The following is an 11,269-nucleotide window of genomic DNA, read 5'->3' on the forward strand; positions in this document are numbered from 1 at the left end:
AGTGGTCTTTATAATCACCAATTCCTATTATCCAATGGTTGTATGTCCACTCAAGTACACTACAAATCTTACATAGGATTACAACAACTCCCAAGGAGATTTCATGGGGATTATGGAAGACATGAAGCAATCTTTGAGGGTGGGGGGGGGCATATGAGCCGTCATTTACATGGGGGGAGCGGGGGTAATTTGTAAATTGTTGGTAAATAGGTGATTAGTTAGGGGTTAAGATGTAAAGTCTAATGTTTAGTGTGTTACATGTATTATGTAATGTGTTATAGTGCTTGGGAACCATAACTAGCTCAGAAAAATACAAACAATGTTTCTTGCAATATTTTGGTGTTCCGGCTAATGTCCTGTTGTTCGGTTAGATACCGTTCCGTTAAAGTGCTATGTTATACCGTTTAGTGTCTTTTATGTCACTTTTTGTGACACTTTTAATTCCTGGCACTTAGGAAAGCATACATGACCATTTTGCCATAGTTTTGCACATTACTAGCATGTTAAAATGCTGAATTTTGTTAATTAATGCAGAATTCTGCACTTAGAGTGGGTTTTAGGCACTTTCTGGCACTTAAACTATCACCTAGTGACACAGTTTTATGGTCCTTACTTCCCTACACTCCATACTAGTGTAGTACCTTGTCTCTGGCTCATACTGGGCCTCAAAATATTGTTTATCTATGTACTGTGCCTTGTGCATCAAGTATGTCACTAAAGTTTGTATGTAATGAATGGTGTGACAGTATGAAATGTGATGCACATGTATGTATGATACATAAATCATAAAGTAGTTTAAATCATCAGTTGTAATTAAGCATAGTCATTAAGCACAAATTTAATGTTAATTAATTGTACGGATACCTGCGATTATGAGGGTTGTCACATTCTCCCTCTGTTAAGAAAATTTCGTCCCGAAATTTTAGTTCTGCTACTAGATGCAGGGGTCTGGGGGAACAAATGTGGGTATTTGTCTTTCATGCGATCCTCACGCTCCCACGTGAATTCTGGGCCATGTCGTGCATTCCATTGAACCTTAACGAGTTTGACACTACTCCTGCGTGTCTTGTCAACCTTCCAATCAGTAACCTCAACGGGTTCTTCAGTAAATTTGAGTGTGTCGTCAATATGAACTTCGTCAGCAGGAATGACCACTGTCTCTTGAGTTGGACTCTTTTTCAGGTTTGATACATGGAATATATCATGAACGCCATTCAGTTCATCAGGTAAATCCAACTTGTATGCTACAAGACCAATCCTCTTCAGGATTTTGAATGGACCAATGTATCTGGGGTTCAATTTCCCATGCTTCCCAAAGCGTGCCACACCCTTCCAGGGTGAAACCTTCAACAAAACCATATCTCCTACCTCAAATTCCAGAGGTTTCCTTCTTCGGTCCGCATAACTCTTTTGACGATCACGAGCCGCTTTGATGCGCTCTCGGATTTGGAAAATCTTGTCAGTCGTTTCCTAGACCAATTCCGGGCCAATAAGGTGTCTATCACCCGCGTCAGCCCAGCATAATGGTAATCGACACTTGCGTCCATAGAGAGCCTGGAACGGTGCGGCCTGAATGCTTGCATGATAACTGTTATTGTATGAAAATTCAACCAATGGTAGGTGAGTGTCCCAACTTTCACCTAAATCCATTACGTTCGCTCTGTCCGTCTGTTTGCTGGTGAAATGCAGTACTCAGATTCAACTGAGAACCAAAAGCTTCTTGAAAGGATTGCCAAATCCTTGACACGAATCTTCCGTCTCTATCAGAAATAATTGAGAGAGGCACTCCATGTCGTGCAACAATCTCTCTCAGGTATAGCTCAGCTAGCTTACTCGTGTTGTCTTTTTCTTTGATTGCCAAAAAGTGAGCAGATTTCGTTAATGTTACACCCGACTTAATTAATCAAGATTTTAATAATAAAATACACATTTTAATGCTAAAATATGACTTTACGAAAAAATTTCATACTAACATTCCCACATGTTTACAACATTTCAAAAATACAATATTTTATATCAGTTTCATAAAAATGCATGTTTATACGATTATACGTAAGTATGTCCATACGAGTTTACTAAAACTTTACAATAAAAGTTTAAGAATAACTTAATGTGATTGAATTCGTCGTTTAAAAGATACGACGAAATGTCGCGCGGAAGCTTTTAACTTTATCGTGTTCGGTTCTTCTTCGAGCTTGATCTTCATCTGGGCACTCTTGGCAATCACCTATGATAAAAACCAACTTAAAAGTTAGTTTTTGATAGTTAAATAACAAGTTTAAACAAGTTATATGGGTCAAACAAACAAAATTAAACATTTTTCAAGTTCAGGGGGGCTAGGCGTCACGTCTAGGGGCTAGACGCCCCACCTAGCCCCCTTTTTGGCAGACTGTTCATATTATGTTGCTGTACATACCCAGCATGACCCGATTTCACGGAAACGAGCATAACTCTCTCGTTTTTAATCCGTTTTACCCGATTCTTTTTCCTACGCGTCCGTAATTTATTTCTCCATCTAATGGAGTTAAAATCCAACATCCAACATAATAAAATTTCAGACTTTTAACTCTTCGGCTTATTACCCTTTTTACCAACTTTTTACCCGTTCGTGATTTCATCTAACAAACTTGTTTGTGGCCCTTGTTTCTTTTGTAAACGTATTATTATGATTATTTCCTATTGTACAAGGTTCAAATCACGGGTTATTACACATTCTTAACCCGTTTCGCTAATACTTCTATTTTGACCCGTTAAGGGTATTTACGCATTTTAGTCTTGAACTTGTGCTTTTCTTTTGATACTACAAAATTTCCATGTCTAATTAACTACAAATATTCCACCACAACTATTTTGTGGTGGATTTAACATATGAACCCCTTTTTCCCAATTTTACCCATCGGTTGGTCATTTTTCGCAATTGACTATTTCTAGGCGTTGGACCCACAAATGTTTTTGCCTAGAACTTTTATACACATCTAAGGGTTACAAACTCATGATATAAGTTTCTAAACAACCTCTAAGGGTCGTTTACACTGTTTACCTATTAAGGGCTCTTTGGTCACATTTAATCCTTCATTTTTGAAATGAAGGATTTCGGCTAGATATTTGACCTTCTTTGCACTTTTAACTATAAGTCCACATATGCGTACCTGGCTCGGGTCATAGCATGGACCCGTTTACATACCTCTTGCTTTAAATTTTCTAATTAAAGCAACGCAACACATGTTATTACCTGTAATCACAAAACTCAACAAGTAGTCGTCAATTATAAATGTCAAATGGTATTAACACACCATTTGACCCATTTAGTCGACATGACCATTTATCAACGTATGATGGTATATTAATTTCATCATGCTCCTTGAACCAATTCCGGTTCGCGACGTGAGTTTTACTACATAAAAGACATTTTCTTAATGTGTCCGACCCGTTATAACTTTTACCAAATGGTATCTTTATTTTCTTTTGTTTTCACTATTATTTTAACTAATAGTTTGACCCGTTTGGTTGTCGAGTGAATTCCATCACCTCATTGATATACCAACTCAACCATTTTCGCTATATCACTTTAAACACATTTTAACTAACTTGTCTGTATAAATGTAACAAGACGACAAGTCGCATACCTTTAAAGCGTTCCCTTCAAGCGCATGTCCACTCCGGTTTGTCCGCTTGAAAACTTGACTCCTTTGTCTATAGAGTTCAATCAACGATGTGTTTAGAACTCCATTCATGATGTATAACGCATATTTCACAATGTCATTCGAATATGCGTTTTTATTCGAAACTTAACATCTTAGCTTTCTCTTAGGCGTTTTAACAAACACCTTATAGGCAGAAATTTACATGATTCATTATCAAGTTCATAACTTGTCATATAGCCAAATTTAACATCAATCGGTCTATTTTATATAAAGGTTAACATCAATAAATCAAAAATCGCTTCATAAATATCAAATTACACTAGAACAACATTTGAAATCCTAGTGTTCATCAAATTCTACATAACCCACTAATCACCTACAATGGTGTTCATGGATTTTACTAAAATTTCACATGATTTCAACTTGTATTTGTCTAGGGTTTGTCCCTAGACACTATGTTGTTCCTAATTCATCATAAAATAAATATGCAACCATGAATTTCAGATTTTCCCAATTTCATGAGAATTTCGAGTTGAGAGTTTTCATCAAATTTTACATACTTTGTAATCCTCTTGTGATGAGGATCAATAATCCATGCTCGATTTTTGATTTTAACTTGGTTTGAGCCTTCAATTTGTGAGATTAGTGAGTTGTTAGGGTATTGAGAGTGGGGGTCGCCCTCCTCCTCCCGTTGATCGAACCAGGCACCTAAATGGTGTGTTTGGTTTTTTTTATTAAACTTAATAATATAAGTTTAGATTTTAACAACATAGGCCCCTCTACTTTTATTTAGTTTATAACTTGATATTTTGTTCTTTCATGTAATAACAAGACTTGTACTTGGTTATTTATTACCTAGTTACTTTATCTTGTTCTTAACCCGTTTTATTTTAAGTCCCGTTAAATCTCGGGGCCTTTTATATACTTTGCTTTCTCAAAGTATTTCTCATCCTTTTAATAAATATTAGATTTATTTAATTAAATCCTAAATTTTACCGGGTAAGTTTTTACCACTAACTGTATTTTACCCGTCCTGTAGTATTAACGGAGTTTGATTACCAAACCCGTTTTCGGGATGTTACAAGTCTACCCCCCTTAAAGAGGTTTCGTCCTCAAAACCTTTCTTACATAGTTCATCGAGTTTTAAACTCAAAGCATTTGACCTGGGTAATCTTTTAAGCATTACTCATACCTTAACCAGTTGTTAGTATTACCCGAAAAAATACGGTAATATCTTTTTGGTTACGAAACATCTACGTACCTCATACGACATAATGTAACTTGAGATAACGTGTTTCCGTTATTTCTACTAGTTTAGTTAACTTAGCGATATTCATCGCTTTTATATATTATCGAACTCTTTGTGAATCCGTTACCTTGACCCGTTTAAAGGTCTTTTAGTGAAATCTTTCACTTTTAGCAACTATTTCTTTTGTTTTCATATTCATTTATTCGGTTCGGATATACCGAATCCACCGCTTACAAGCAACCAAATTTATTTAAATGACCTTAACCGGTCTCACTAACTAGACTTATTAGTCCAGTTACTTTTTACCGCTTACTCGAGCTACAATGTGATTATACTCCACATTACCTTTCTTGGCCATGATCATGTCACGCCATGTTTAGGTTTATATTAACCTTTCATCATCGAAAATCCTCTTTTCGAATGTATTGTTTTTACACCTATCGGTGTCTAGACCTAAATCCTTTAATCTTAACCTTTTCTTAACTTCTCTCATAATATTTATATATTTGTTAAAATGTCATTTCTTACTAAAACAAAAATTTTAGTTTAACGTTTTCTCTTCACCTTGTCTTATATCCTTTTATTACTTCTAGGAATTTTAAGTCTGATGATTCATTCCTTTCCGATATTATTTAATTCGTGGAATTAAAATCAGTTCCCACACTTAACTCAACCGACCCGTAGGTTCTTTTACTTAGCCTCGTAGGCTATTCCTTTAGATTTTTGCACCTTTTTAAGGTGAGATGTTAGCAGTTCGTTTCTTTCTACTTATGACCCAAGGGTCTTCTCGGTACCGTAGACCTTAATGCTACGTTTAATCTCGTAGGTTATGATGATCCCGTAGATCATCTTTTATTCGTATTTATTTTCAAATGTATATATATGCCTATATAGCTTCAAGGCATCCCTTGTTATGTTTGGAATCATTTGTTTTCGCTTTTTGAACTTTAGTTGGTCTTTGACCGTAGTCTAAGACTTCATTCGTTTACTTTCAGACTAACCTTCCGACTTATGACTTCTGACGTTGCTTACGCGTCAGTTTGTCCTACGTTCACTGTTTCCCCGATTTATAATTATATTTCTTTTAAAACCATTACATAGGTTCATTAGTATTTCACACTTTTATTTATTCGATTCACGCTTACTTACATTAGCAAGCGTCATCATTTATTTAATTCTTTTGACTTATTCGTATGAAATTCCTTTGCTTATGAATGAAAATTTTCATTCTTTATTCAACCCGTTCAACTTTAAAATAGTTGAATGTAGTTTATCAAATTTTCAATTTACAGCATCTTGTCGTCTTTTATTCATGACCCGAAACCCGAGTCTTTTAAGTTTCCATCCGCGTTCCCGTTTCTCAGTCTACATATGTGTTTAAGTCCTTACCCATCAACCGGGTAGTTTACCGAAGTCGTTATTATTGCAACCCTCCCGGTATGCATTAAGACTTTGCTTCATTTTTACATTCCGACTTTGTTCTCAAGTTTGACGTTTTACAAAAACGACCCATTTAGAGACATATTCGCATTTTCCGGGTTCGAGTGTAAGTACACTCCTTCCCAATGCATATCTTGATCATTCTACATGTTTGCATTTTCCGGGTTCGAGTGTAAGTACACCCCCTCCCTGTGCATATCTTAGTCGTTTTACATGTTTACATTCTCCGGGTTCGAGTATAAGTACACCCCCTCCCTGTGCATATCTTAGTCGTTTTACATGTTTACATTCTCCGGGTTCGAGTGTAAGCACACTCCCTCCCAATGCGTACATTAATCATTTTACATGTTTCTTTGCCCCCTTCTCTCGGGCTCATTTTCCTAATATAATACGCTTCCGTCACTCGGCTGTGCGTTTACATTATGATCAAATATTTTGCTTATCTGATTCATTTGGGTACTTTTTAATTTGTCCCACTCACCCTGTCCTTACTACATCGGGTGTAAGCGTGTCCATCATAAAAGTTCATGGTATCATGTGTTCACTACCGACTTGGCCAGAGTAGGCGATCAACACATGACATACATGACCGTTTTATAACTTTCACATCACACCCCATGTAAGTAATACCTCTATTTATTTCTCTTGGAAATATCATCCTAAATAGATATCCTATTCAGGTTTTCTAAGTTCTATCATATATATGCAACCGTCATTCTTTATGTGTTTGTTGCATATGACTACTTGTGCGATTAAATTTAAAGCGTGCACCTGTAATGTTTGCCTCGACGGGCGTTCCTTGCCATTATCCCTATTCGCGATTGTTACGCAATTTGGTCCTTTGTGAGCATGCTCCACTTGTCATACTTCAGACCGTTCTTCTATCCTATCCGTCACTTGTTACACCCTCGCCATCTTCAGATGCGAATATCCTTTCATTTAAAACATTTATGTTAGGATCTGGGGCCGTCATGATTGTGTTTGTTTGCATAAAACGAATACTAAGTGCAGCGGAAATGAGTAGCAAACTTTGTAAACACAATCAAAGGAAAGTATAGATTGATAAACAATTGCTTTTCATTGAGTCAAAAATATTTACATAAAAGCAAAAGATTACAATGCAAGCTTACAATCTAAACTCCCCCTCAGCCTGATACACCAGAGTTGGTTGCACAAGATGAAAGGATTGAATTGAGGAGAAGAACTCACTCAAAACGATCAAGTATAACAGTACATAATACTGTCATATTTATAGGCAAACCAAACTACTGATGAGCTTCATCTGACGTCACCATGATAGTGACATCTAACGACCTAACAAACTATAAACACTGTTCTGTACAAACTACTGACATGTAACATCTGATAAGTAGTAAAATGCAAACCTAAGAAAAACTACTGCTTCACGTTCCACTGTTGTAGCCTGAGCACATATGTTGAATCTTCAGTGCAATCTTCAAAGGTGATCAGTCTTTGAGAGAGCAGTGCTTGAGTCTTCAGCAGTACTTAGGAAACAGCAGTAGATAGAGCATCAGTGTTTGTCTTCAGCAGTCATTGGATAATCATCAGAGTTTGGTTTATCAGTTGTTGTAGTTGAGCAGCACTTAAGATCCATCAGCTGTTAGATAACCACTGTCAAGGGGAGAGTTTAGAGTAAACTTCTGCTTATTGTGAATCCATTGTTGTGATCAGGTTTTGGCTTTACATTATCTGTTCCTCTGATAGGGTTCAATCCCAACAATCTCCCCCTGGAACAGATAATGCCAAAACCTGTCTTTATTCAGGATCTTTATTCTTCATCAGACGTTCCTTTGCTTTTCTTTTAAATTCTTCTTCAAATTCTTTGGAACTTGTATCATCCTCATCCCTGCACAGTGAGAGCTCAAGGAGATCTTGTAGATCTTCAACACTTAGGCCTAGTGCTTGATTCCTTGATATATGTCTCACTTCTCCATTGGTTCTGATCAGAGTCAATACATGGGTCTTTTGATCAGAGAGCCACTTTAGTATTTTAAAACCAAATGGGTTTCTTGGGAGAGGTTTATTTACTGATGAACTTGAAATGATTGGCTTGGAAAAGAAGTGCAGAGTAGTATCATGAGCTTCAGACACTCGTATGAATGCTTGTTCAATAATCTTATTGGCTGCAGCTATGTCTGCTTCAACTTCTTTGTCGATTAGCTCACTGTTTGTGACACCTGCTGATGACTTTTGGCTTACTACTTTGACCTTTTTGGCAAGGGCTTGTAGTTTTGCCAATCTTTCTTTATCTGAAGCTATTTTCTTCATAGCTTCTTCTATCTGTTCAGCTTCTTTGTTCTTTTCTACTCCAGCAGATAGCATTTCTTTCTTTTCTTTTCTCAATTTTGTGACAAAATCTTCTGCTGTGCTGACCTGTGTTTCAAAAATTTTGACTTGCTCCTGCAGCTTTTTGTAGTCAGACTTTTTGGGAGGGTTAGAGGCTTTCAACCTCTGCTTCTCAAGCCTTTCATAAGCTTCATCAATTTGCTGCTTTGACCATTTTGCTATGGCCTCCGCAGTATCCACCTTTCCATCCACCGACTCCTGCTTCTTTCTTTTATGCTCGGATATAAGATCAGCTATGAATTTGTTGTATTTATTCCAATTTGGAGCTGTCTTTTTCTTCCGTGGATCAAGTTTAATCTTTTCAATTCTGTCAGCTTCAAGCTTCAATGCAATGATTGGCCAGTCTTTGAACTCTGTTTCTTTAGCAGAATAGAACTTTTCTTTCATTATGTATGCAAGATATTCCTTTCTTAATTCATTTCGTTGTTCTGCTTCAGGAAATAAACTTGACACCTCTTTGTTCAATTCACTTGCATATTCTGCTATTTGTTTGACCTTGTTGAGCAGGAATTCCCCCAGAATGGCTTCATCGCCTTGATCCTTGCATTCAACTTTGGCTCTTATCCTTGCTTGTCTTGTTTTTGTTTCAAGATATTCATTCATGTTTTCTGGAATTATGAAACCTATGAGAGAAGGAAATTTCCTTTTTGTAAGATCATCTATGGTGTAAAACTGCTTCATCTCATTTTTCACAGCTTCTAATTCCAATGGATACTTAGCCGCAACAGGATCATACTTTTCATCAGCAGCCTGTGCTGTTTCTCTTTTTCTTTTGAGAAGCTTTGTAGGTTGTGGTGTTGGAGTGATGAGATCAGTGGTGGATTTTTAACCAACAGTGGTTGAAACAACTGGTGTTTCATCCACTGTTGTCATTACAACTGCTGATATGTCAGCAGATGTCTTCTGCTTTTGAGCAGGGGATGGTGGTGATGGTGGTGGTGAATCATCATCAGGAATGAAAACCCTTCTCCTTTCTAATGTAGGAGAGGCTGATGATGTTTTGGGTGGATCAGTGGTTTGAGATTTGATGGCAGTGGTTTGTGATTGTGATTGACTAACAGTGGTTGAAACAACTGGTGTTTCAATCACTGTTGTCATTACAACAGATGTTGTAACATCTGCTGTCTTCTGCTTTATGGCAGGAGGCAGTGGTGGTATGACTTTAGATGATGATGGTTTGGTGCTTATTGGTTTTGATGAAGGTTTTTGTGCTGTGGACACAGGTGGTGGTGGTGGAACAGTAGTTGTGGTGGTGTGTGTCGGTGGTGTGTGTGTTGATGATATGGCAGCTGTTTGGCTACAGACAATAGTTTTTGTAACTGCTGTTGTATCAGCTGTTTGAGTTGAAGTTTTTGTGGTTTTGGGTTTCTCTGGTTCAATGTACAACCCATCTTCTATACCTTTCTTTTTCAGCTTGATTTTCTCCCCCTTTTTGGCATTATCTGCCAGGGGTGTATCCATGAAGAAAATGGCAGATGGAACTTTCTCACTCTGAGCAGTCTTTTGTATGCTAGCTTTTATAGCCTTGATGTCTGCTTGAGTGTCTTTGAACCGAGATTCCACCATGTTGGTCAGCATTTGTACTTGATTAGCATGCTTTTTAGCAGCCATTTGTTGCTGTTGTTAAAGCATGGGCTGGAAGATATTCCACAGCTCATTTGCAGCAAATGCTTGTGGAGCAGGTGCTTGAGCAGGAGGAACAGTTGATTGGGCTTTTTGAGCTTCTAACAGCTGCTGCACCATATCTTTTATCTCGGCAACAGAAGATTCCAGATTTTCAACTCTGGCCGTCAATTCATTGTATTTTGTATCATCACCTGAATTAACAGGATCATCTGAATCCCCACCAGTGGTGGTTGTATCAATGTGTGACTTAGGAACAGAGTCTCAAAAATCATCCATTGATGCCCCTTTTTCTTGGTACTGGGGACTTCTTTCTTCAGCAACCGATAAACCTTTGATGTTACCAGTAGTTAAAGATAACTTACTGGTGGTTACCGATGTTGCCATGGAAGAAATCGCCTTCAAGGGAGTCTTAGTAATGTAACAACTGTCCAACTGAAGATCTGTTAATCCATCAGTTGTAGTTGCTGCTCCACTTGAACTACCACCGAGAGTTACTTGTAACTCAGGGGTGTAACCTCCTCAGCTGTTGCTGGGTTAGCAGAGGTATGAGCATCAGACCCAGTCACTTGTGGAGGTATACTCTCAGTAATAGGTGATAGAGAGGAACTGGTTTGTGTCTGTGCCATATCAACTGCATGCAACAGGGGTATTATTGATTGTGGCAATATGATTGGTGAGGGTATGGGTGTTGAAAGAGACATGTCCTTGGGATCAGGACTGTGGAAGATGGATCCGAGTGGGTCCAGAGCTTCATATTGTGGGGTCCCTGTGCTTACAACCTGATCCTTTTGTGAGGATGCATGAGGAGTTTTAGGCTGGGGTTGAGATCTTTCTTCCAACTGCTGTGAGGAAGTAGCAGCAGTGGTTTCATGTGACTTTTATGTTGTCACTGGCATTGACTCTGGGATCTCATCTTCCAGAGTTGCCTTTGGTGTGGGTTTGG

The 11,269-nt window shown here is 37.9% G+C and overlaps 1 long non-coding RNA gene across 1 annotated transcript; it reads right to left on the reverse strand.

Annotated features, from left to right (window-relative positions):
• Window positions 1-2,076: 2,076 nt before the first annotated feature.
• Window positions 2,077-3,684, reverse strand: LOC110939617. Its single transcript, XR_002592348.1, has 2 exons — window positions 3,627-3,684; window positions 2,077-2,227 (listed from the first exon to the last, which is right to left on the reverse strand). It is a non-coding gene; the product is annotated as an uncharacterized LOC110939617 (long non-coding RNA).
• Between the last annotated feature and the right edge of the window lie 7,585 nt (window positions 3,685-11,269).

This window comes from Helianthus annuus, chromosome 1, assembly GCF_002127325.2.
Source record: "Helianthus annuus cultivar XRQ/B chromosome 1, HanXRQr2.0-SUNRISE, whole genome shotgun sequence".
Taxonomy (NCBI): domain Eukaryota; kingdom Viridiplantae; phylum Streptophyta; class Magnoliopsida; order Asterales; family Asteraceae; genus Helianthus; species Helianthus annuus.